Here is a 12,477-nt window from a genome sequence, read left to right as displayed (position 1 = left end):
AAATTTAACTATCATATAATGTTCTCAAAACTTAATTAAAGTATACACATATATCACTGCTATAGCAAAAAAGGGCTTTCCTACACATAGCACTGTACCCTAAAGTTCTATTTAAATTTTAAAAACAGGTCTAAATTAGTTTCAATTTAGAACCTCTGCTTTGATTTTCACACCACATGTATTTTATACCCACAGTAAAGTAGCAAATTCAGAAAAACCTTTTAAGTGCTGATAGCTCTAATAAAAGAATGGATCTTCACCTCAACTGTGAAACAGTTAATGTCATGAGTTGTAAGATACAGACACACCGTTTGCATTTTGAGTTACTTGGCTGCTCTTCCTTGCCCTTGCTTCATCATACAAACAGTAATAAGGTCAAGGCAGGAATTCTGCTAAGGGTGGACTTCTTACTAGTTCATTAGTACCCAAGGAGTGTCCACAGAATATTCAGTCACACAGGATCTGAAGGCCCTGATCAGCACCAGGCACCGCAAGAGGCAGGAGGAGGATTCTGGGTGTCATTACATTCTTTCTAAGTAGAGATCATCTTAGTGCCTTTCAATGTGTGTTATTGACTTTTAAAGAGAAGGCAGCCAGATGCGGTGGCTCATGCCTGTAATCCCAGCACTTTGGGGGGCTGAGGCAGGCAGATCATGAGGTCAGGAGATTGAGACCATCCTGGCTAACACAGTGAAGCCCCATCTCTACTAAAAATACAAAAAGTTAGCCGGGCGTGGTGGTGGGCGCCTGTAGTCCCAGCTACTCGGGAGGCTGAGGCAGGAGAATGGCATGAACCTGGGAGGTGGAACTTGCAGAGAGCTGAGATTGTGCCACTGCACTCCAGCCTGGGCAACAGAGCGAGACTCCGTCTCAAAAAAAAAGAAAAAAAGGAAAAAAGAAAAAAAAAGGGGAGGGGGTGAGGCAAAAGAACTCCTTAAGAGTTTCTCAAATGCGTTTAATTACAGAATGCTGGGGGGCCCAAATTAGCCTTGCCAGAACAGTGCCCAATGAGACCTGTGGCAGAAAAGACCTAGGAACATGTGGTTGAAAATAGAGGTGGTTATAGATGACAGACAGGAGACAGGGATAACTGTGCTGTGAGTTTGAAAACTGACATAAAGCAGGTTTAAAACTGGGAGAATAAATATTGGGAACATGAACTGCTGAAACAATCTTTGGTAGTCAAAATCAGGCCAAGTGCTTCAGGATTAAATCTTGCACAGTGAGAAGTTGATAGCATCTTATTTTTAATGTGGTGCCAATAAGTGACACAGGGCTAAGTGAGTATGATAATAGGTGCACTCAAGAAAAAGGCAAGAGGCTGAGGGCAGTGGCTCACTCACACCTTTAATCCCAGCACTTTGGTTGGCAGAGACAGGAGGATCACTTGAGTCCAGGAGTTCAAGACCAGCTTGGGTATCATAGTGAGTCCCCGTCTCTACAAACAAAACAAAATTAGAAAAAGGCAATAGAAAATATCGAATAAGAACACTATTTAAATAAATATTACCAACAAGCAAACTTGTCATCCATCGGTATGAGTTTTGGGGTCAATTTCAGATTTGCAATGGGGTTGAAAGAGGTCTTGGATCTACGGAAAGTGTCAGAGAAAAAAGACCAACGTTGATACTACCTCAGAGGTCATTCAAGATGTAGATTCTCAGACTCAGACCTTGTGACTCAAAGTCTGGATTTTAAAAGAAGCTCCTTGCAATTCATGAGAGCATTAATGCACTTAAAGCATTGCTGCAAATCTGTTTCTCCACTTTGGCTGCACATTATATTCACCCGGAATATTTTAAAACTTCAAATGTTCAAGTCACACTTTAGAGGAATGAATCAGGATGTGGGTGGAGTGGTGGGGGAGTTGGTCAGAGGAAGTGAGACCCACATATCAGTAATTTTTCCAAGTTTCCCCTATGAATCCAATATGCAGGCCAAACTGGAGAATTACTAGTCTAAATACAAGCAAAATTAATGGGAGAGGTGCAGAATGAGAGTACCTATAGAGGAAATAAATTTACCCTGTGACTTTCACGTGCAACAAACAATATGCTTTGTTCTTTTCTAATTCCAAGAGCTGACTCTTCCCAACCCACTTGAGTTGGTAGGGAATTCTGTCCCAATCCTAATTAAGAGCCTCTATATTCATGTCTGTAATCAGGATAATCAGGCAGCCAAAAGGAAGATACCGTACCTCAGGATACATTTCAAATTAATCCAAGGACCTAAAGAGAGTTACATCATAAAACAGCTGATGGAAAACATACCAAAATATATTGCAACTTTAAAGCAGAGAAGGTCTTTCTGTCATTCAATTCTATAAGCCAAAAGAAAAAGATAAAAACAGTTACACATTCTTGTTGAGACCTTTCTCTGCTTAGAATTGCAAGTAGTGCCTTATTATCCCAGAATATTTAGCTTGCTTTCAAGTCCGGCAGACTGTGAATTAGAATCATGTTATTACACCTAAAGGTGACCCAATAGTAAGAGAGTGACTGAAAAGGGATGTGGGATGGGTTCAGGGGCTAAAGGAAATGAGGCTGAAATGAGCGCTGAATAATTTTTATGTACTGAAAACGCAATGCCCTGGGTGAGGCATGGTGAAGTTCAAGGTCTCAGAAGTAAACACAGCTCACAATGCTGCAGAGTTGTAGAGAGGGCATCATCAGGAGACCCTGGCTGGGGAAGGGCTGTGAATGAAAGGCCAGATGCAGGACGTGCCCTCAAGGCCTTGCATCCTAATAGGGGATGGTGAGGCCAGAAAACTGTCTCCTGGCTTTCCACCTTCAGTGCTGATGTGGTTTGGCTGTGTCCCCATGCAAATCTCATTTTGAATTGTGACTCCCACAATTCCCGTGTGTCATGGGAGGGATCCAGTGGGAGGTAATTGAATCATGGAGATGGGTCTTTTTCATGCTGTTCTCACAATAGTAAATAAACCTTATGAGACTTATTATGGTTTTAAAAAGGGGAGCTCCTCTGCACAAACTCTTTTTTTTTTTTTTTGCCTGCTGCCATCCATGTAAGAAGTGACTTGTTCTTCCTTGCCTGCCACCATGATTGTGAGGCATCCCTAGCCGTGTAGAACCATAAGTCCATTAAACCTCTTTTTCATACCCAGTCTTGGGTATGACTTTATGAGCAGCATGAAAACAGACTAATACAGTAAGTTGGTACAGGGCATGGGGTGTTGCTAAAAAGACACCTAAAAATCTGGAAGCAACTTAGGAACTGGGTAACAGGCAGAGGTTGGAACAGTTTGGGGGCTCACAAGAAGATAGAAAAATGTGGGAAAGTTTGGAACTCCCTAGAGACTTGTTGAATGACTTTGACCAAAATGCTAATAATGATATGGACAATGAAATCCAGGGTGAGGTGGTCTCAGATGGAGATGAGGAACTTGTTGGGAACTGGGCAAAAGTAACTCTTATTATGTTTCAGCAAAGAGACTGGAAGCATTTTGCCCCTGCCCTAGAGATTTGTGTAACTTTAAACTTGAGAGAGATGGTTTAGGGTATCTGGTGGAAGAAATTCCTAAGCAGCAAAACATTCAAGAGGTGACTTGGGTGCTGTTAAAGGCATTCAGTTTTAAAAGGGAAAGAGAGAATAAAAGTTTGGAAAATTTGCAGCCTAACAATGTGATAGAATAGAAAACCTCATTTTCTGAAAAGAAATGCAATCATTAATTTGCATAAATGATGAGGAGCTGAATGTTAATCACCAAGACAATGAGGAAAATGTCTCCAGGGCATTCCACAGACCTTTGTAATAGCCTTTCCCATCACAGGCCCAGAGGTTTAGGAGGACAAAATGGTTTCCTGGGCCTGGCCTAGGGTCCCATTGCTGTGTGCAGTCTAGGGACTTGGTGCCTTGCATCCCAGCTACTCCAACCATGACTAAAAGGTGCCAACATACAGCTTGGGCTGTTGCTTCAGAGGGTGAAAGCCCCAAACCTTGGCAGCTTCCACATGGTGTTGAGCCTGCAGGTGCACAGAAGTCAAGAATTGAGGTTTGGAAACTTCCACCTTAATTTCAGAAGATGTATGGAAATGCCTAGATGCCCAGGGAAAAGTTTGCTGAAGGGGCAGGGCCCTCATGGAGAACCTCTGCTAGGGCTGTGTGGAAGGGAAATGTGGGGTCAGAGCCCCCACACAGAGTCCCTACTGGGGCACTGACTAGTGGAGCTATGAGAAGAGAGCCACCATCCTCCAGACCATAGAATGGTAGATCCACTGACAGCTTGCACTGTGCACCTGGACAGGGGTGGAGCTGCCAAGACCATGAGAACCCACTTTTTGCATCAGCATGACCTGGATGTGAGACATGGAGTCAAAGGAGATCATTTTGGAACTTTAAGATTTGACTGCCCTGTTGGATTTCAGACTTGCATGGGGCCTGCAGCCCCTTTGTTTCAGACAATTTCTCCCATTTGGAATGGCTGTATTTACTCAATGCCTTTACCGCACTGTATCTAGGAGGTAACTAACCTGCTTTTGATTTTATAGGCTCATAGGTGGAAGGGACTTGCCTTGTCTTGGATGAGACTTTGGACTGTGGACTTTCAAGTTAATGCTTAAATGAGTTTAGACTTTGGGAGATAGTTGGGAAAGGGATGATTGGTTTTGAAATGTGAAGACATGAGATTTGGGAGTGGCCAGGGGTGGAATGATATGGTTTGGCTGTGTCCCCACCCAAATCTCCTCTCAAATTGTAACTCCCACAATTCCCATGTGTCATGAGAGGGACCCAGTAGGAGGCAATTGAATCGTGGGGGCGGGTCTTTCTTGTGCTGTTCTCACAATAGTGAATAAGTTTCACAAGATCTGATGGTTTTAACAAGAGTAATTCCCCTACACAAACTCTCTTATTTTTGCCTGCCACCATCCATGTAAGACGTGACGTGCTCCTTCTTGCCTGCCATCATGATTGTGAGGCATCCCCAGCCATGGGCAATTGTAAGCCCATTAAACATCTTTTTCTTCCCAGTCTCAGGTATGTCTTTATGAGCAGCCTGAAAATACATTAATACTATAGTGATGGGAGCCATTGGAAAGAATATGATTTTTGAGCTTTCAAATTGATAAAAAAGATAATATTTTGGGGAGGTAAAGATAAGTGAACTTTAAAAATATATATATTTGCCTAGTATGAGACTATAAACTGATGCCAGCAGCCTGAACAACAGATAAACATTGGCCATTCAGTTTTGAAAGTACAAAAAATTTGCTTGTGCTTTGACCCAGCAGTTTCATTCTCAGAAATTTATTGTAAACTGGCCAGGCACAGCAGCTCATGCCTGTAATCAAAGGACTTTGGGAGCTGCTGAGGAGAGAGGATCTCTTAAAGTCAGGGTTTGAGATCAGAGTGGGAAGCACAGCAAGATGCTCTACAAAAGATACAATAATTGACTGGGCATAGTGGTGTGTAGTTGCAGTGCCAGCTACTTGGGAGGCTGAGGCTGAAGGATTGCTTGAGGCCAGGAGTTCAAGGCTGCAGTGAACTACAATTACACCATTGCACTCCAGCCAGGGTGATACAGCAAGGCCCCATCTCTGAGAAATGTATTTATAAGAATAGCTGCAGGCTGGGCATGGTGGCTCAATCCCAGCACTTTGGGAGGCCAAGGTGGGTGGATCATGAAGTCAAGAGATTGAGACCATCCTGGCCAACATGGTGAAACCCCGTCTCTACTAAAAATGCAAAAATTAGCTGGGTGTCGTGGCGTGCACCTGTAGTCCCAGCTACTCAGGAGGCTGAGGAAGGAGAATCGCTCGAACCCAGCAGGCAGAGGTTGCATTGAGCCAAGACTGTGCCACTGTACTCCAACCTGGCAACAAAGCAAGACTCTGTCTCAAAAAACAAAACAAACAAACAAACAAAAGATTTAACAAGAAGAGGAAGTCTTAGTCAAAGCAATCAAGATAGAGAAATAAATCAAGGCATTCAAATTGGAAAAGAGGAAGTCAAACTATCTCTGTTTGTTAATGATATAATCGTATACCTAGAAAACCCTAAAGACTCCTCCAAAAGACTCCTAGATTTAATTTAAAAATTCAGTAAAGTCTCAGATTACAAAATGAATGTACACACATTAGCAGCACTGCTATACACCAACAACAGCCAAGTTGAAAATCAAATTAAGAACTCAGTTCCTTTTACGATAGCTGTAAAAATAAAATAAAATACATAGGAATATATTTAATCAAGGAGATGAAAGATCTGTATAAGAAAAACTGTAAAACACTGTTGAAAGAAATATAGACGACACAAACAAATGGAAATACATCCCATGCTCTTGGATTGGAAGAATCAATATAATGAAAATAACAGTATTGGGACTATACTGCCCAAAGCAATCTACAGATTGAATGCAATTCCTGTCTAAATACCAACATCATTTTTTCATAGAATTAGAAAAAACAATGTTAAAATTCATATGGAACCAAAAAAGAGCCCAATTAGCCAAAGCAATCCTAAGCAAAAGAACGAATCTGGAAGCATCACATTAACCTACTTCAAATTATACTACAAGGCTATCATAACATAAACAGTATGGTACTGGTATAAAAGTAGATACACAGACTTTTGGAACAGAATAGATAACCCAGAAATAAATCCAAACACAACCAACAGATCTTTGACAAAGCATAAACTGGGGAAAGGACACCATATTCAATAAATGGTGCCAGGAAAACTGGATAGCCACCATAGAAGAATGAAACTGAGTTCTTATATCTTACCATATTAAGAAAACCAACTCAAGATGGATCGAAGACATAAATCTAAAACCAAAACCATAAAAATTATAGAAGAAAACCTAGGACAAACTCTTCTGGACATTGGCTTTGGCAAATAATTCATGACTAAGACCCCAAAAGCAAGTGCAACAAAAAGAAAAAGAAATAAGTGGGACCTAGTTAAACTAAAAAGCTTCTGCACAGTAAAAGAAATAATCATCAGAGTAAACAGACAACCCACAAAACAAGAGAAAATATTTGCAAACTCTGCATTCAACAAATAACTAATATCCAGAATTGACAAGGAACTCAAACAAATCAACAAGGAAAAACAATCTCATCAAAAAGTGGACAAATTACATGCAAAGACACGCTTAACACTACTAATCATCAGAGAAATGCAAATTAAAACCACAGTGAGATGCCACCTGACCCTAGCCAGAATTGCCATTATTAAAAAGTCAAAAAACAATAGATGCTGGCATGGGTGTGGTGAAAAGGGAACACTTACACACTGCTGGAAGGAATGCAAATTAGTACAACCACTATGATAAATAGTATGGAGATTTCTCAGAAAACTAAAAGTAGATCTACCATTTGGCCGCGCGATCGAGCAATCCCATCCTGGGTGTCTACCCCAAGGAAAAGAAGTCGTTGTATAAAAAAGACACCTGCACATATATATTTATGGCACACAACTCACAACTAAAAAGATATGGAACCAACCTAAGTGCCCATCAACTGATGAGTGAATAAAAAATGTACGGTATATTTATACTATGAAACACTACTCATCCATACAAAAATGTAATAATGTCTTTTGCAGCAACTTGTGTGGAGCTGGAAGCCACTACTCTAAGTGAAACAACTCAGGAATGGAAAACCGAATACCACATGTTCTCACTTGTAAGTGGGAGCTAAGCTATGGGTATACAAAGTCATACAGGGTGGTATCATGGATATTTAAGCCTCAGAAGTGGGGAGGGTGAGAGTAGGGGTAAGGGATGAAAAAAAACTGCACATTGCTTACAATGTACACTATCAAGTGATGGGTGCACTAAAATCTCAGATTTCATCACTATACAATTCATCTGTGTAATCAAAAACCACTTGTACCCCTAAAGCTATTGACATTTTTTGAAGGATATGTTTAAGCATTGTTTATAATATATAAAACACCAAAAACATGCTAAATAAAACACAGTATTTCCATATAACAGGATGCTAAAAGAGCCATTCAGATTCCATATATGATTATTTATTAACATCAATTAATGTTTACAATAAAATGAAACGAAGAATACACATTGGTACATCCAGCATTATCTCATTTATGTGTTCCTGGACGTGTACCTACACGCACACATATACATCCAGAGGACGTGCAAGCCAGTGCATTTTTGGTTGGTAGGAAATACAGATTTATGGGTGATTAGTATTTGTTGATTTCTACTGTGTTCTGCAACAGCAGCCTGTGTTTGTCTTGTGTAATAAAAAAGCATTATAAAAAAGAAAAACCCTGGACCAGCAAAGGTGTTTAAAGCCTATAAAACATGAATGGACAATCAGGAAGAAGTAAATGACAGTTGTTCTAATAGAACCGTAAGTTTGGCTCTGAGCTCCCAGGCAACCAAATCATAAAGGGAAATACCCAGCTTTTTAATGCTTATTCCCATGAAGATTAAAATATATCATCTGAGGGAAAGAAAGCTCTAAATGGAATTTCTTAAATGAAGGTGTTTTCATATCAATTTTTTATCTTTACTTCTTGGCTTCATCTGCTTTTTTCATCTTTTGAGTAAGAGAAATGTGGTGGGAAATTTTTATTTAATTTTTTTTTCAAAACATGGGAATAGCATGTATTCTAACTAAAAAAACCATCAAGTGTGATATAACAAGTGGTTAATATTGAGAGCTTTTCACATATATTTGTCACAAGATTTACTATTTCTAACTTTAACAGGATTTTTATCTCCAGCGAACAGAAAAGTACACACCATTTTAAATTTATTTTGTCTTTGCTTTTCCATTTCTTTAATTCTTGCCTTCCTGACTGCTTTCCCTTTCCCTCTTTTAATGGCACCAGCAGTTAGGAACTATTGGGTTGAAGGGTCAGGTAAATAAATCCATTTCCTACCTCCACCGAGCAAATGCTCTCCGCCTGTCAATCGTTTTAGCGCCTGCTTTCATTCTTCCTTGTTCAACTTGCAGCTCTACAAAATGTGGAAAACATTTTGATTTAGTTTTTTTCTGGCTTGGTAGGGAGTTTTAACTAATTCTGTAATCTGAGCAGATAGTCATTTAACTCCAGGTCTCTGCTGTGGCTGTCCTGTTCGAAATAGACTAGCACTTTATTTTTGACAAAATAGCATTAGTCTGTTTCCCTGTTTCCTCCCGTCCAGATCTGGCTTTCCTTCTAAGAGCAGTTTTATAAACAGTGCTTCGTTAAAGGAAGTTAGCACCTGCTCTGCCTGGCAAGGCACTGACGAGTTCACACTGTGACAAACTACCCTCACCTGAATTTCCCAAGCGTGTCACTCTGCTCCTCTGATGTTTATTTAGGCTTCTAAATTATGTCCGTCTCTTTAAAACCAGTGATTTTTAAAAGAACCTCTTGCAATGAGGTAATGCTAGTGGCAGAACGGGTCTCACTTCCCAATCTCCGGGCCTTTTCCTCCCGACCTTGTTGTCCTCCCTCGTCGCCTGACAAGAGGCACTGAGAATAAAATGAAATTCCCATCATCCTCACGTTCAGCGTCGTCAGCATGCTCTGCACAGATCTGCCAGTTTCTGTAAGACGTTTGCTCAAAGCTTCACAAGTCACACACTTGTCTCTATGCATTTTTCCATTGGCAAACTTTCTAGTTTTACTATCAAGAATATTATTTTTTAAGCAAGGAAGATAGAAAATGAAGTGGAAAGTAAAATTCCTCCCCAATCCCCACACACGTAGCTTCTTGCTGTTAATCTCCAGAAACAAGGAAGTCAACAGCTCTTCTCCAGCCTTTCCACTCCCCCAAGGTGTGTGCTAAGAAATTTTGGTCCATGTTTCTAAGAGAACTGGAGTGAGAAGAGTTCAAGAAGAAGGAGGTGCAGGTTGAGCATCCCTAAACCCCAAATCTGAAATCCAAAGTCCTGGAAAAATCCCAGACTTTCTGAGTGTGAACATGACATCACAGGTGGAGAATTCCACCCCGACCTCAGGGGACGGTTTGCACAACAGAGTTTATCCAGCGCCCCCAAGGGGAAAATGAACCTCCAGTTGTGATGTGTTTTTATGATGGCTCCATGTCCACAAACCTTGTTTCAGGCACAAAATTATTACAAATATTGTATAAACTTGCCTTCAGGCTATGTGGATAAGGTGTATATGAAGCAAATGAATTTGGTGTTTAGATTTGAGTCCCATCCCTAAAGTATCTCATTCTATATATGCAACTGTCCCACAGTCCAAAACAAAACAAAACAAAAATCCAAAATCAAAAACGCTTCCAGTCCCACACATTTTGGCTAAGAGATACGCAAGCTATAGAGCATCAACAAGACTTAAGAAGGAGGTGCCTGAGACCTGCTTGGGAGACGTCAGCTGCTGATGGGCAGGTGGAACAGGCTGGGGAGGGCTGAGGAGAAAGGGAGAAAGGGAGGCTGCCGGCCAGATCCTAAAGCTGGAGGGAGACTGAGGCGTCACCGATGCAGGCAAGGCTAGGACCGCAGGGGTCAGGGACCAGAGGCCGCAGCCACAGAGACAATGGCCGAAACGACCAAAGGTGTGGATCAGAACTGAAATCTGCACAGAGGCCAATGTTAAGAAAGTGGGGGTTTGGACACTTTGGCCCTTTTACTCAGTTTGGTGCACTTTTATGGGAGCAAGCATGATAACTTAGAGTACGATAGTCAGCTGGGGCTGTCATAGGAAGTACCACAGACCAGCAGGCTTGGACCACAGGGGTTTTTTCTGCCACTGTTCTGAAGCCTGGAAGTTCCGGGTACTGGTGTTTCTCCGGAGGCCTCTGTCCTTGTGCGTGGGCGACTGTCTTCCTTCTGTGTCCTCTGTGTGTGGGGATCCTCACCTCTTCCTATAAGGACACCCATCGGATTGGATTAGGGCCCCACCCTAAAGACCCCATCTTATTTTAATTACCCCTTAAAGGCCCTATCTCCAATATAGTCCTATTTGACGTCCTTCAACACGTGAATTTCGGGGTGATACAATTCAGCCTGTAACACCAGGGAGGTGATTGAAAAATATTAAGAAGATTTACAAGTAAGGAAAGACCGTGAATTCCAAAAGGCTTTCTACAGCCTGCCCCCCATAGGCAGCAAAAGAGAAAATCTCCCAAAACGTTCTTCTGGAAGAAGGAAGGTAGTGTGCAGTTCTAATGACCCTCCACCCCGTTATCAGGACCAAGTTTATGTGCATGACAGAAAAACATGCGCCAACACAGAGAGCGTCTTTGCCAAGCCCGTGCAATTACCCAGGCTCAGAACAAATGTCTAGACATTGCTTTACTTCAAGGAAATGCTGAATGGTTTTTCTAAAGCCACATATCAGTTCATTCCCTTCTTCTAAGAAGGAGACTCAGGGCCGGGCGCGGTGGCTCACGCCTGTAATCCCAACACTTTGGGAGGCCAAGGCAGGTGGATCACAAGGTTAGGAGTTTGAGACCAGCCTGGCCAACATGGTGAAACCCCATCTCTATTAAATACACAAAAAATTAGCCAGGTGTGGTGGTGGGCACCTGTAATCCCAGCTACTCGAGAAGTTGAGGCAGGAGAATTGCTTGAACCTGGGAGGCGGAGTTCAAGTGAGCCGAGATCATGCCATTGCATTCCAGCCTGGGTGACAGTGCGAGACCAAGACTCCATTTCAGAAAAAAAATAAAAGGAGACTCAGAGTTGAAGAGGATGGGTTGACTCTGAGATAGAGTCACTGTCCCCTGTCCAACCTAACAACCATCAGGCTTCAAGACTTCACCCTGTCAATCCCGGGGACCGCTGAGCCCCTGGAGACGCAGGGTCTCCTCATTGCATGCTGGGCTCTGGGGTAGGGCACTGGTCACTGATCATGCAGGTAACTGAGAAAGTGAGAATCCTGCTCACCGCATGCCTCTTTTGCCAGATATTTAAAATTTTCAAGGAGACACATTTATGAATATGGTAGAATCTGGCTGGTGTTTCTTGCTGAAGGCACGAGTATTCACGGTGTGAATGCGCCCTGGGGAGGTTCCAGGCAGCGCCCCGCAGGCAAGGTGGCTGTAAAACTACCCCTACACGCCCGCACCCACCGGCAAGAAGCTGGTGCTCCACTCCCTGTGTACCAGCTCCCTCGGTCCCTGGCCCCTCACCTGGGTCCTCCCCAGCAGCCCTAGGTGATGGTCAGTCTCTGAGAGCAGGAGGCTTCCAGGACCTGCTTCTGACCTGCGGCCATCCTCAAAGCGCACCCTGAGGGTTGAGGTCAGAACCCTGCGGGCCAGCTACTTTGAAAATCACTCTTCCCGATAGGCACTTGGCACAGTGAGTATTTATTTTCTGATTAAGGAAATGGAAAGAAACGGGCAGAAAAGCTGCATGTAATTCAGCAAGTGATTACAGATTGCCTACTGGGTGCAGTGTGTTACTAGGTTATTTGGGAAGCTTTGAAATGAATGAAACCTGGTCTCTGAATTCAAGGAGCTCATGGTCTGTATAAACTGTGGTGGTTAAGGCTGACAGCTGAGATTTTCATAAACTGTGTTTA

The 12,477-nt window shown here is 42.3% G+C and overlaps 1 long non-coding RNA gene across 1 annotated transcript; it reads right to left on the bottom strand.

Moving 5' to 3' along the window:
* Positions 1–1,351: 1,351 nt before the first annotated feature.
* Positions 1,352–9,449, bottom strand: LOC126958095 (uncharacterized). Its single transcript, XR_007727085.1, has 3 exons — positions 9,257–9,449; positions 8,878–8,953; positions 1,352–1,438 (listed from the first exon to the last, which is right to left on the bottom strand). It is a non-coding gene; the product is annotated as an uncharacterized LOC126958095 (long non-coding RNA).
* Positions 9,450–12,477: the final 3,028 nt, after the last annotated feature.

The sequence above is a fragment of the Macaca thibetana genome, chromosome 7, assembly GCF_024542745.1.
Source record: "Macaca thibetana thibetana isolate TM-01 chromosome 7, ASM2454274v1, whole genome shotgun sequence".
Taxonomy (NCBI): domain Eukaryota; kingdom Metazoa; phylum Chordata; class Mammalia; order Primates; family Cercopithecidae; genus Macaca; species Macaca thibetana.
This window is presented reverse-complemented; position numbering and strand designations above follow the sequence as displayed.